We start from the raw sequence: 11,690 nt of genomic DNA, 5'->3' as shown, positions 1-11,690 counted from the left end.
AGATGTGCTACTATTTTGGTTTTTGTTTGTTTTACTTTAGAGACAAGCTCTTGCTCTGTTGCCCAGGCTGGAGTGCTGTGGTACGATCATGGCTCACTACAGCATCAACCTCCTGGGCTCAGGCGATTCTCTTACCTCAGCCTTCTAAGTAGCTGGGACCACAGGCACAAGCCACTGTTTCTGGCTCCGTATTTTGTTTTAAAACTAGAATTTCATATATGAAAGTCATAGTGTAGCAGATACTATTGGTAGGCAGTCAAAGGTCATTCCCTACTTTTCCTTGCTAAGAGAGGACCTATTTTGTAGAGGTATCTACAATTTTCCATGAGACTCAGGGTGACTGATCTAAGCCAGTCACCCCAGTCATGGGTAGCCTTTGCCTGTGACTGGTGTTGCCATGGGCATGAGATACAGTTCTGACCAATGAGCTGTGAAGGGAAGTCGGCTTGAGGGTTTCTGGGAGAAGTTTCCCTCAAACTTGAAGAAACTCATGGAAGAGAATGGCCTCTTTCTGCCTCTGAATGCTGTTGTGAGGAGCAGGTGATTTCTGGAGTTATGAGCCACCATCTCCAGAGCATGAAGGCATGAGGCTGAAAGCAAGACCATATGTCAGGGATGGCAGAGTGGAAAGACATCAGGCACCCCGGTGATGCCATAAGGCCCCTGAATTAACCAATTCCAGAGCTTGCCTACTTGGGTCTTTTTATTTATGACATTACAAATCCCTTGAATTTTAGTTGCAACTAAAAGTATCCCACCTGATGAACAGATGGTTAATTAACATCCTTAAAACGTAAAAGTTAATGAGAAAAAGATGCCTATTTCAAGATTTTTTTAAATTAAGCAAAAGAACAGATAATTCTCAAATGAAGAAAAACAGCAAACATTTGCAAAAGCATTCAAATTTACTAATAACTAAGCAAGTGCCAATAAAAATAACCAGACCCTCTTATTGGCCTCTAAATGGACAAAATCCTTGTTTAAAAATGATGCTATCTAATATTATTGGTGGCTTAGCGAAATGTACACTTTCTATTGGAAAGGTGAATAGACACAACCTTTCTGAAGGACAATTTAGTCATGCATATTATAGAGAAGATTTCTGCTGGCTGAATCAAAGATTTGAATATTCCAGGCAGCACACTTCTTCTCTGATAGCTATTCAAATTCACTATTTGCTGGGGAACTAGAAGCTGTCTTGGAACTATCCAGAACTATGTATCTATGTGAAGTTCAGATGTGTCTAGTAAATTTAGATGGGGTCACCTCAAATTAAGTTCCAGGAGGAAATATGGTATCCTTGAAGGAAATCTTCCTTGGGGAAGAAGAGGCAGGTAGACTCATCAGGCTACGGGGTCTCCAAATGGAGACACAGTGGTGCCAAGCACACTGGCAAGTACACAAGCACTTGGATCTCCCTAGCTCCAGCCAGCTGGGATGTTCTAGGGAGGAAAAAAAGGTGTACTTGAAACCAGAGATGCATTAGTATAAAGGCCATCACACCTCACAGACCAAGAATCTGAGTCATGGGAACCTCTGAAGTGCAGAATGGAGAGGAGAGAGCTGGCACCAGCGGCCAGGGCAGCGAGGAGCAGCTCAGCGGCAGCTCAGGTGCACATCAGCAGGAAGGGCACCTGGGTGTCCTGAGGGACCACCAACCAATGTGGGGCACCTCTGGGAGCTCCCTGGCATGCTAGAGAGGAAAAGGGAGCTAGAAAGAGGGTTTAAGTAGACTTCCAGGTTGCCCAGTGGCCAAGCCCTGTTTCACTTCTTCTCTCTCATTCTCTCTCTCTCTCACTCTCTCCATCTTTCTCTTTTACTCTTTCTCTTACTCTTTCTCCTCAGGTCAAAAGAGGGGCACTCAGCCGGGCACAGTGGCTCATGCCTGTAATCCCAGCACTTTAGGAGACCTAGGAGGGCGGATCGCTTGAAGCAAGGATCTGGAGACCAGCCTGACTAACATGACGAAACCCTGTCTCTACAAAAAATACCAAACAAAACAAAACAAAAAAATAGCCAGATGTGGTGGCACATGCCTGTCATCTCAGCTATTTGGGAGGCTGAGGCATGAGAATCGCTTGAACCCAGGAGATGGAGCCTACAGTAAGCCAAGATTGCGCCACTGCACTCCAGCCTGGGCAACAGAGCAAGACCCTTTCTCAAAAAATAAAAACTAAAAGAGGGCACTCAAGCTAGTAAAAGCTATAGCATCCTAATTAGGCAAAAGGAGTCGAGCTGGTGGGACCAAGAGGAAGCAGATAAGCTACAAACCTGCCTTTCTTCATGGTCCAGGACACAGAGCCCTCCTGCACAAATAGCAATGTTACCACACCAAGCTATCATCAGACACCTTCAAGTTAGCTCCCTGCAACCTTGGCATTATCAGTACTGCACAAAGCCCTCTTCAGCATACAGCATAAACACCATCCTATAAAATTTCCAGCAAGCTGCCGGGCACGGTGGCTCACGCCTGTAATCCCAACACTTTGGGCGGCCGAGGTGGGCGGATCATGAGGTCAGGAGATCGAGACCATCCTGGCTAATACAGTGAAACCCCGTCTCTACTAAAAATATAAAAAATTAGCCGGGCGTGGTGGCGGGCACTTATAGTCCCAGCTACTCAGGAGGCTGAGGCAGCAGAATGGCGTGAACCCGGGAGGCGGAGTTTGCAGTGAGATCTCGCCACTGAACTCCAGCCTGGGCGACAGCAAGACTCCGTCTCAAAAAAAAAAAAAAAAAAAATCTCCAGCAAGCCTCTGTTTCTTTGCAGTCTGCTTCTCTCATACAGGCTGTCCACTGCCCCCTTTCAAACATATTCTCCCACTTTCTCTAATAACTGTAACTTTCTTTACCTATATCTGTCTTGGTAAATTATTTTACCGCCACACCACCAGCCCGGATACCCATTGTACACCGCTTCCCCACCCCTCCCGCCGCCCGCCTGCAACAAAAGCCATATATTCGGCCAAGACTTTATTGTGTCCACATGCTGCAAAGATGTGAGTGACATTCGCCACATCAGATGACCGAAATCTCTTCATAGTATTTGACCCAGTAATTCTGCTTCTAGAAACTTAGCCTAAGAAAATAATCAAGATTCACTCAAAGTCTTTGAACAGAATATTCATCATAGTACTTTCACAATAGCAAAATACTGAACAACCACAATGTTCAAAAATGGGGGAAGGACTAAGCAATTTACGGCATCCTCATTAAAAATTATGTTTCTGAAAAAGTACTTAACAATGTGGAAATGTTCACAATTAACTAAGGAAAAACTAACACAAGAACGAACTCAAAGCATGTTCCAATCTTTGTTTTGTTTTGTTAAATATAGAAGAAAGATTGGAAGTTTATGCACCCCGATTTTTCATACTAATTAATTCTAGATGCAAGATTTTACTTTTTATTATGTTGGTGGGGGGGGTTGTTTTTTATTTTTTATGTTTAGCAATTATTTTATCACGAATGTGACTTTTTTAAGCAATGACAAGTTTCTATAAAGTTATAAGAACTCTATGCTAATGAATTTGAAAACTATTCAAAATCTGATATTTCAAAGCCGATAATTTTAAGAGAAAGAAGAAGAATAGAGCAGAGAGTGGTGGAGGTCATGTCCAGAGGGAGAACAGATTTGCCACCGTGTTCTCCTCTGTTAATCAATCTGCAAGACAATACCTAAGATGATTGCATTCTGAAGCAGGCTATTTTAAAGCTATATCTCTTTGTAAGAACTTGGTACATTTCTCTATGATTTAAAAGAGATGATTAGTTCCATGCTAAATGGCTTCATTTGTTGCAAAATTTTCCTCTGAATGGGGATATTCAGTTTTAATGTAAAATTGAAACATTATTTCTCTTCTTTCATTTGTCTGCATTCATGTAAATAGGGGATTTAAGTATATATTTTTTCACTTAATGGATTTAAAACAAAATCTTTAAAAAAACATTTTTAAACTAAATTAATTTAAAAATGTATTTATCCTCCATTTTTTACATTCAGTCCCACCACAGAAGAACAAGTAAAACATTTAGGTACAATTTCAGGGCGGTGTAGAGGAACGCAGCTGCCTGAACTCTGCAGTGAGCCTTCGGACCCATCCAAAACCCTGGATCAACTGGGGAGTGGGCCTGGCAACCTCCGTGGGGTGGCAGCCCAGAGGGCGGGGCCTGAGTGCTGCAAAAGTGCCCTGTTCCTCCCCTCCCTTCCTGAGACTGCGTTCCACTGAGCTAAGCCTGTTTTTCTCCAGCAGAGAATAATTAAAGCACGCCAACCTTGGAGCTTGCAAACATCCCTCTGGAGTAAGATGTTCCAGTTCAAAAGGCTTCTCCATTCCCTTCTCTTTCCCGGACATCAGGACCCCGTATGGGTTCCTGATGGCCTTAAGGAGCTGTGCCCTCTTAGAACCAGAAGCCTGTTGAAAAACATGAGGAATTTGGGGGCAAACCAACAGTTTTCTCTGAGACCTTGCACTGAATTCTCACTGTTCTATCTCTTGTCTCAGGCCACATATATTGCCTCCCCATTTCCTCTTTCCCTACTGTCTTACCAACATCCTCCTCCTCCTGCTTTCTTCTGGCCTCCCGCAGTGCCCCACGGCCAAGCCCTGTTTCATCTTTCCTCTCTCACACTCACATTCTCTCTCTCCCCCCATCTCCTTTCACACAGGGACACACAGCACACATGTACACATGTACACCACTGTTTTTGAAAGAACTCTTAGATTGCATGCTATCCAATAAAAATGATTTCTTTCAAACTACTTGATGATCTCAGTGGTTGCCTTCCAGTTCTGCTTCTCTTTAAGCTTAGAGTTCCCGTTTTTCAAATATTAGTGGAATGTCCTCAGGGTGATAGTTATGCCACTGATCAAGAACACACAGGTACACACAGGGATTCCCAGAATCTCTTCAATACCTCCGAGCAGCACCCCCACCCAGGTGTAAGGGCTGGGACCTCTGCTGTAGGCCAGGATGATGTCATGTCATCCTGTGTGAACTCTGTACAAAGCCAAGCAGAGCGCCAAAGACTCCAGATGCCCAAGGGCTATAGGCTATTATGTGGTGGCGATTTGATCAACTTCAGAGAGTGCTCAAGGCTGATCTCATGATTTCATTACAAGCTCAGTTCCTCCAGGCCCCAGGAGCTGATGTTTATCTGTATTGCTCTCATCATTCTTTTGGTCCAGTAGCAATTCCCTTACAGGAACTCCATAAATTGGGAAAGAGGATTGCATGACCAAAGCCCCAGGTGGTTGTCACCGTGTGACCTCTGTGACTTATCAGACTCCCTCCTCTCATGTACCTGAACCCCCTCCCGCAGTCCAGCTCCCTCCTTTGAGCCCCACTTTTCCAGCTGTGCTTCTGACTCTGCATTCTTCATGCCAGCCCCCTCTCCTTAATGGCTGCATCAGGCTCCCAAAACCCCAATCTGTGGGCTTCATGGTTGTGCTGCAAATGGGTTCAGTGCCCAGAACATCAGCTTGGCTGCCACCTGACTTCAAGTGTCATCTATGGCCTCAGGTGATACGCCCAGGCCAAACCCAGTGAATTAGAACTCAGGGATTGTGACGGCCTCTGCAATCAGACATCTCCCCTCAGGTAACTAATCTGCACATTGTGCACATGTACCCTAAAACTTAAAGTACAATTAAAAAAAAAAGAAGAAAGAAAATCAAGAGACTGGGTTAGTTTGTACAACCCATCCCTCCCCCAACCCCTCACCTTTCCTTTACCAGTTGCCGCTCCCGGTCAGTCTCCCCCATTTCCAGCTCACTTAATGGGATGGGCTGGAAAGCAGCAGCAGAAGGGAGCAACTCTGGAATCAGAAACATCTGGATTCCAATTCCAGCATTTGCTACTCACTAGCAATACAATGTCAGACAGGTGATAAGCCCCTCTCCACCTTACTGGTCTCATCTAAGAAATGGAAATAACAGCCTCTGTGTCACAATGTTATCATGAGGACTGAAGGTAATGCATATAAATATGATGTCTTCCACAGAGTAGAACATCAAAAACCAGTCACCATTATTTGTGTGTGTGTGTGTGTTTTGTGTGTATTTTGTTTTGTTTTGTTTTGAGACTAAGTCTTGCTCTGTCGCCCAGGCTGGAGTGCAGTGGTGCGATCAAAGCTCACTGCAACCTCCACTTCCCAGATTCAAGCAATTCTCCTGCCTCAGCCTCCTGAATACCTGGGATTACAGGTGCCTGCCACTAGGCCTGGCTAATTTTTGTATTTTAGTAGTGACGGGGTTTCACCATGTTGGCCAGGCTGGTCTCGAATTCCTGACCTCATGTGATCCGGCCGCCTTGGCCTCCCAAAGTGCTGGGATTACAGGCATGAGCCACAGTGCCGGTCACCACTATTATTCATTCTCAGCATGTATTCTCCTGTCTTTTCTAGAAGTTCTGGAGACTCTAGTCACATGCCCAATTGCCAGTCAGATGCAAGAAGCTGGTAACAACCACAGCACATTCCTGAATGTTATTGTAAGACCTTCAAATTTTGGGTCAGTTTCCCAGACAAACTCAGGCTTTAGGCCTGCCTGCAACCTATTTTTGCAATTTCTCAATTTGGGCTTTGGCCTATCCTGTAATCCCCCTGATGCTTGCCTTTAACAACATGCACTCACACAAAAAAATTAAAAGATACTCTGTGCTCCTGGGCTGGAGGAATTCATATTGTTAAAATGACAATACTATCCAAAGCACTTTACAGATTCAATGCAATCCTTATCAGAATGCCAATGACATTCTCCACAGAAATAGAAAAAAAATTCTCAAATGTATATGGAACCACAAAAAAACTCAAATACCTAAAGTAATCCTGAGCAAAAAGAACGAAGCTGGAGGTATCACACTTACCTGACTTCAAAATTTACTACAAAGACATAGTAACCAAAACAGTATGGTACTGGCATAAAAACAGACACATAGACCAATGGAACAGAATAGAGACCTCTGATATAAATCCATGCATTTACAACCAACTTGTCTTTGACAAAGATGCAAAAACATACAATGGAGTGAAGACAGCCTTTTCAAGAAACAGTGCTAGAAAAACTAGAGAGCTATGTACAGAAGAATGAAAGTAGACCCTGAATCTCTCACCATACACAAAAAAATCAGATCAAAATGAATTAAAGACTTGAATCTAAGACCTGACATCATGAAACTGCTAGAAGAAAACATTGGGGAAATGCTCCAGGACATCGGTCTCGGCAAATTTTTTTTTTTTTTTTTTTTTTTGTGTAAGACCTCAAAAGCACAGGCAACCAAAGCAAAAATATAGAACTGGGTTTATATCAAGCTAAAAAGTTTCTCCTGCAAATGAACAATCAAGCCATTGAAGGGACAACCCATAGGAAGGAAGAAAATATTGGAAAACCATCCATCTGACAAGTGATTAATAACCAGAATAGATAAGGAGCTCAAACAACTTAATAGCAACCACAACAACAAAAAATCTAATTAAAAAATGGGCAAAAGATATGAACATTTCTCAACAGTGACATACAAATGGCTTACAGGTCTATGAAAAAAAAGTTCAACATCACTAATCGTGGAGAAATGCAAATCAAAACCAATTTGCAATATCCTCTCACCCCAGTTAAAAGGACTTGTATCAAAAAGACAAGCAATAGCAGATGCTGGCAAGAATGTGAAGAAAGGGGAACTCTCATACATTGCTAATGGGAATGTAAATTAGCACAGCCACTATGGAGAACAGTATGGAGATTCCTCAAAAAACTAAAATTAAAACTACCATATGATCCAGCAACTCCACTACTGAGATAGTTGTCCAAAAGAAAAGAATCAATATATCAAAGAGATATCTGCCTCCTGTGTTTATTGTAGTACTATTCACAATGGTCAAATATGGAATCAGGCTGGGCGTAGTGGCTCATGCCTGTAATCCCAGCACTTCGGGAGGCGGAGGCGGGCGGATCACTTGAGGTAAGTTCAAAATCAGCCTGGCCAACATGGTGAAACCCCATCTCTACTAAAAATACAAAAATTAGCTAGGCGTGGTGGTGGATGCCTGTAACCCCAGCTACTCATGAGGCTGAGGCAGAAGAATCCTTTAAGCCTGGGAGGTGGAGGTTGCAGTCAGTGGAGGTTACACCACTGCACTCCAGCCTGGGCGACAGAGGGAGACTCGGTCTCAAAGAAACAAACAAAGAAAAAGGCAGGGCAGGGTGGTTCATGACTGTATCCCAGTACTTTGGGAGGCTGAGGCAGGTGGATCACAAAGTCAAGAGTTAAAGACCAGCTTGGTCAAGATGGTGAAACCCCATCTCTACTAAAAATACAAAAATTAGCCAGGTATGGTGGTCAGGGTGCTTGTAATCCCAGCTACTTGGGAGGCTGAGGCAGAGAATTGCTTGAGCCCGGGAGACAGAGGTTGCAGTGAGCTGAGATCACGCCACTGCACTCCAGCCTGGGTGATAAAGTGAGATTCTGTCTCAAAAAAAAAAAAAAGTGTGTAGCACCTGCCTCCTCTCTCTCTTCCTCCTGCTCCAGCCACGGAAGACATGCTTGCTTCCCCTTTGCCTTCCACCGTGATTGTCAGGTTCCTGTGACCCCCCCCGTCATGCTTCCTGTACAGCCTGTGGAACTGTGAGCCAATTAAACCTCTTTTCTTTATAACTTACCCAGTCTCAGGTATTTCTTTATAGCAGTGCAAGAACAGACCAATACAGGTGGTAAATTATATATGCATATTTTTTCTCAATTAAAAAAATAAATTAAAAAAACCATACACTTATCCCGTGGCATGCTGAAGCTGGTTTGTGCTGGCTAACAAGAGCTGGTTGTTAATTTTTAAGAATTTTGCTCGTCAGTTGAAGTCAGCCATGACAGAAGTATTCCTACCACAGAAATCAGCAACCCCTCCACAAATAGGTTGGTGCAAAAGTAACTGCAGTTTTTGCCATTAAAAAGTAACGTCAAAAACCACACTTACTTTCTCACCAATCTAATTTATTAGCTCACCACGGATTTATTAGCTAATTTATTAGCTCATCACCATACCCACCACTTCCTTTTTTTTTTTGAGACGGAGTCTCGCTCTGTCGCCCAGGCTGGAGTACAGTGGCGCGATCTCGACTCACTGCAAGCTCCGCCTCCTGAGTTCACGCCATTCTCCTGCCTCAGCCTCCCAAGTATCTGGGACTACAGGCGCCTGCCACCACGCCCGTCTAAATTTTTTTGTGTTTTTAGTAGAGATGGAGTTTCACCCACCACTTCCTTGTGAACTTGATTTTTCTGGGTCCCACTCCCCGTACCATGTTCCACCCACCTGCCCATCATCCATGACCAAGACCTCATCCTGGTGAGTCCTCCCTCAGGACTCTGGTCTCTGAGTGATTGTTCCCTGGTGTAGCATGGACAGCACCCCAGATCTAATACCATCCAAGAAAATAACACAAACCCTGGACATCCCGAGGGAACTCAATGCTTTGTTTACTATCAAATTCCCACATATCGGAGACAGCTCCTGTCAAAATAAAGTCAATAGACCATTTCACACATTAATTATCTCAGACTGCAAACCTAATGGGAAGACTTGAGAGGTTCTGCTATCAAATAAACAACCCCTGTCAATGTTCTATATAGAAGATTCTGAAAAGATGTGAGCCTAATTGACAATCTCCCAGTTATATTTTAATTGAGATGATGCCGTGTGGCAGAATGAATTCCATCCACAACTTTCCATTGGCTTCTGTGTGACCTTTCCCCCCATTTCTTGACAGATTCATCTTGCTGAACATCTTGTGGAAAATGTAAAAAACATCACTTTTTTCTCCGTCATGCTGAAGTTTGAATCTCATGAATTTATTTTCCTTAAAATAACAGTTGCTGCATATTCTGATCACTTCTTGCTTCAATTATATTTGTACTGAACCTTCCTCTTCTAAATAGCTTTGTGCATTTTCTCTCTCCTTCCTGTCCTTCTCCATAGTCTTAGCTCATTAGTGGAAGATTATCGCTTTGATCTTTACATTGACCAGAGTCGGATAGATAGACACCAAAGGAATCAGGGATCCCTTCCATGGCTATAAATTCAGAGTATGTTTTTTTAAAAACCATCTCTAATGCTTTTAAACAAACGCAGGTAGTTTAAGAAGGCGTCTGTTAAGACAGTCACAAATTTAAGTCAATTTGGGACACTCTTGTCCATCTATACATTAATTCAGTTCACCCACATTTATGCAGCCTGTTGTGAACTAAGTCCTCTGATAGGCTCTGAGGCTCTTAGGGCCCTCCTCTTCACTGTCTATCTAGTAGAGGAGATAAGCAAATAAACACAACTGGATCTGATGTGTGCTATATTATAGGTATGACCAAACTACAGAGACAGAAAGGAGTAAAGAGGGAGTTACTAGGTCAGTTGGGCAGTGTATCAGTTTCTTATTGCTACTGTAATAAACTGCCACTAGCTTCGTGGCTTGAAACAATACTAATTTATTCTTGTACAATTCCAGAGGTTAGAAGTCCAAACTGAGTCTTATGGAGCTAAAATAAAAGTGTTGAGAGCCAGGGACAGTGGTTCATGCCTATAGTCCCAGCTACATGGGAGGCTGAGGTAGGAGGATCATTTGAGCCCAGAAATTTGAGGCCAGCCTGGGAAATATAGGGAGATCCCATCAAATATAAAAGAATTGACAGGGCTAATTATTCCTTCTGAGGATTCCAGGGGAGTATCCATTCCATTGCCTCCTCTAGAGGTTGCCTGTATTGCTGGCCTTGCCTGTGACCTCATCACTCCAATTTGTGATTCCATCATCACATTCCCTTCTCTTCCTCCAATCTCCTGCCTCATCTTATAAGTAGCCTGTAATGACATTGAACCCACCCAGATAATCCAGAATCATCACCCCATCTCAAGATCTTTGACTTACTCATATCTTCAAAATCCCTTTTACCAGGTAAGGTAACACATTCATGGGTTCTATGAATTCAGACTTCAGCATTCAGCCTACCACTGCAGGATGGAGGAGGGGAGTTCCGTGAAACTTCTTCCCATATGAGAAAGGATAGTAGAGCCATCTGCTGTGTCCCGGCTAATTCTTGCCACTCTGCATCTTGCAGACCTGACCTGCCACAGGTGCCCACCCTCTACCTGTTGCTGCCACACTACTTCTCTCTTTCCCTTGGGAGGTGGCTTCTGCCTCCAGCTCCTTTACAGCCAGGGGGAGCCTGTTAGGCTGGAGCTGCTGAATGGTCCCCTCTAAAAATTGTCTAGAAGTCTACCTTAGAGGTGGGCCACAAACTACCACCTTTCTCAGGTAATGCAACTGAAGTACAAAGGATTTCTCAATTTTACATTGCAAAATAATGGGTAATTATCCATTATAAATAGCTACCTGTTATTAGCACTTGTTATGTGTGAGGAATTGTACTATGTGGCTTATAAGAATTATTTCATTTAATTCTTAACAATAATCTCTATGGCAGACACAATCTTTATTCCCTTGTTCATGATAAGGGAGTGGAGGCTTAGTAAGTTTAATCAATTTCTCCAATGCCATTTAGCAAGCAAGAACAGTAGCTCAGACTTAAAACCAGCTTTATCTGGTTCTAAAGCACTTATTCTAACCACAACTCCATTCTAGTGCCCAAGTCAGCTGAGGTCAGAGCTATTCAATAGATGGCTACAGGCAGTAACGTGGAAAAGATAAGAA

The sequence above is a fragment of the Pongo abelii genome, chromosome 5 (genome assembly GCF_028885655.2).
Source record: "Pongo abelii isolate AG06213 chromosome 5, NHGRI_mPonAbe1-v2.0_pri, whole genome shotgun sequence".
Classification (NCBI taxonomy): domain Eukaryota; kingdom Metazoa; phylum Chordata; class Mammalia; order Primates; family Hominidae; genus Pongo; species Pongo abelii.
Note: the sequence above shows the minus strand (reverse complement) of the source record.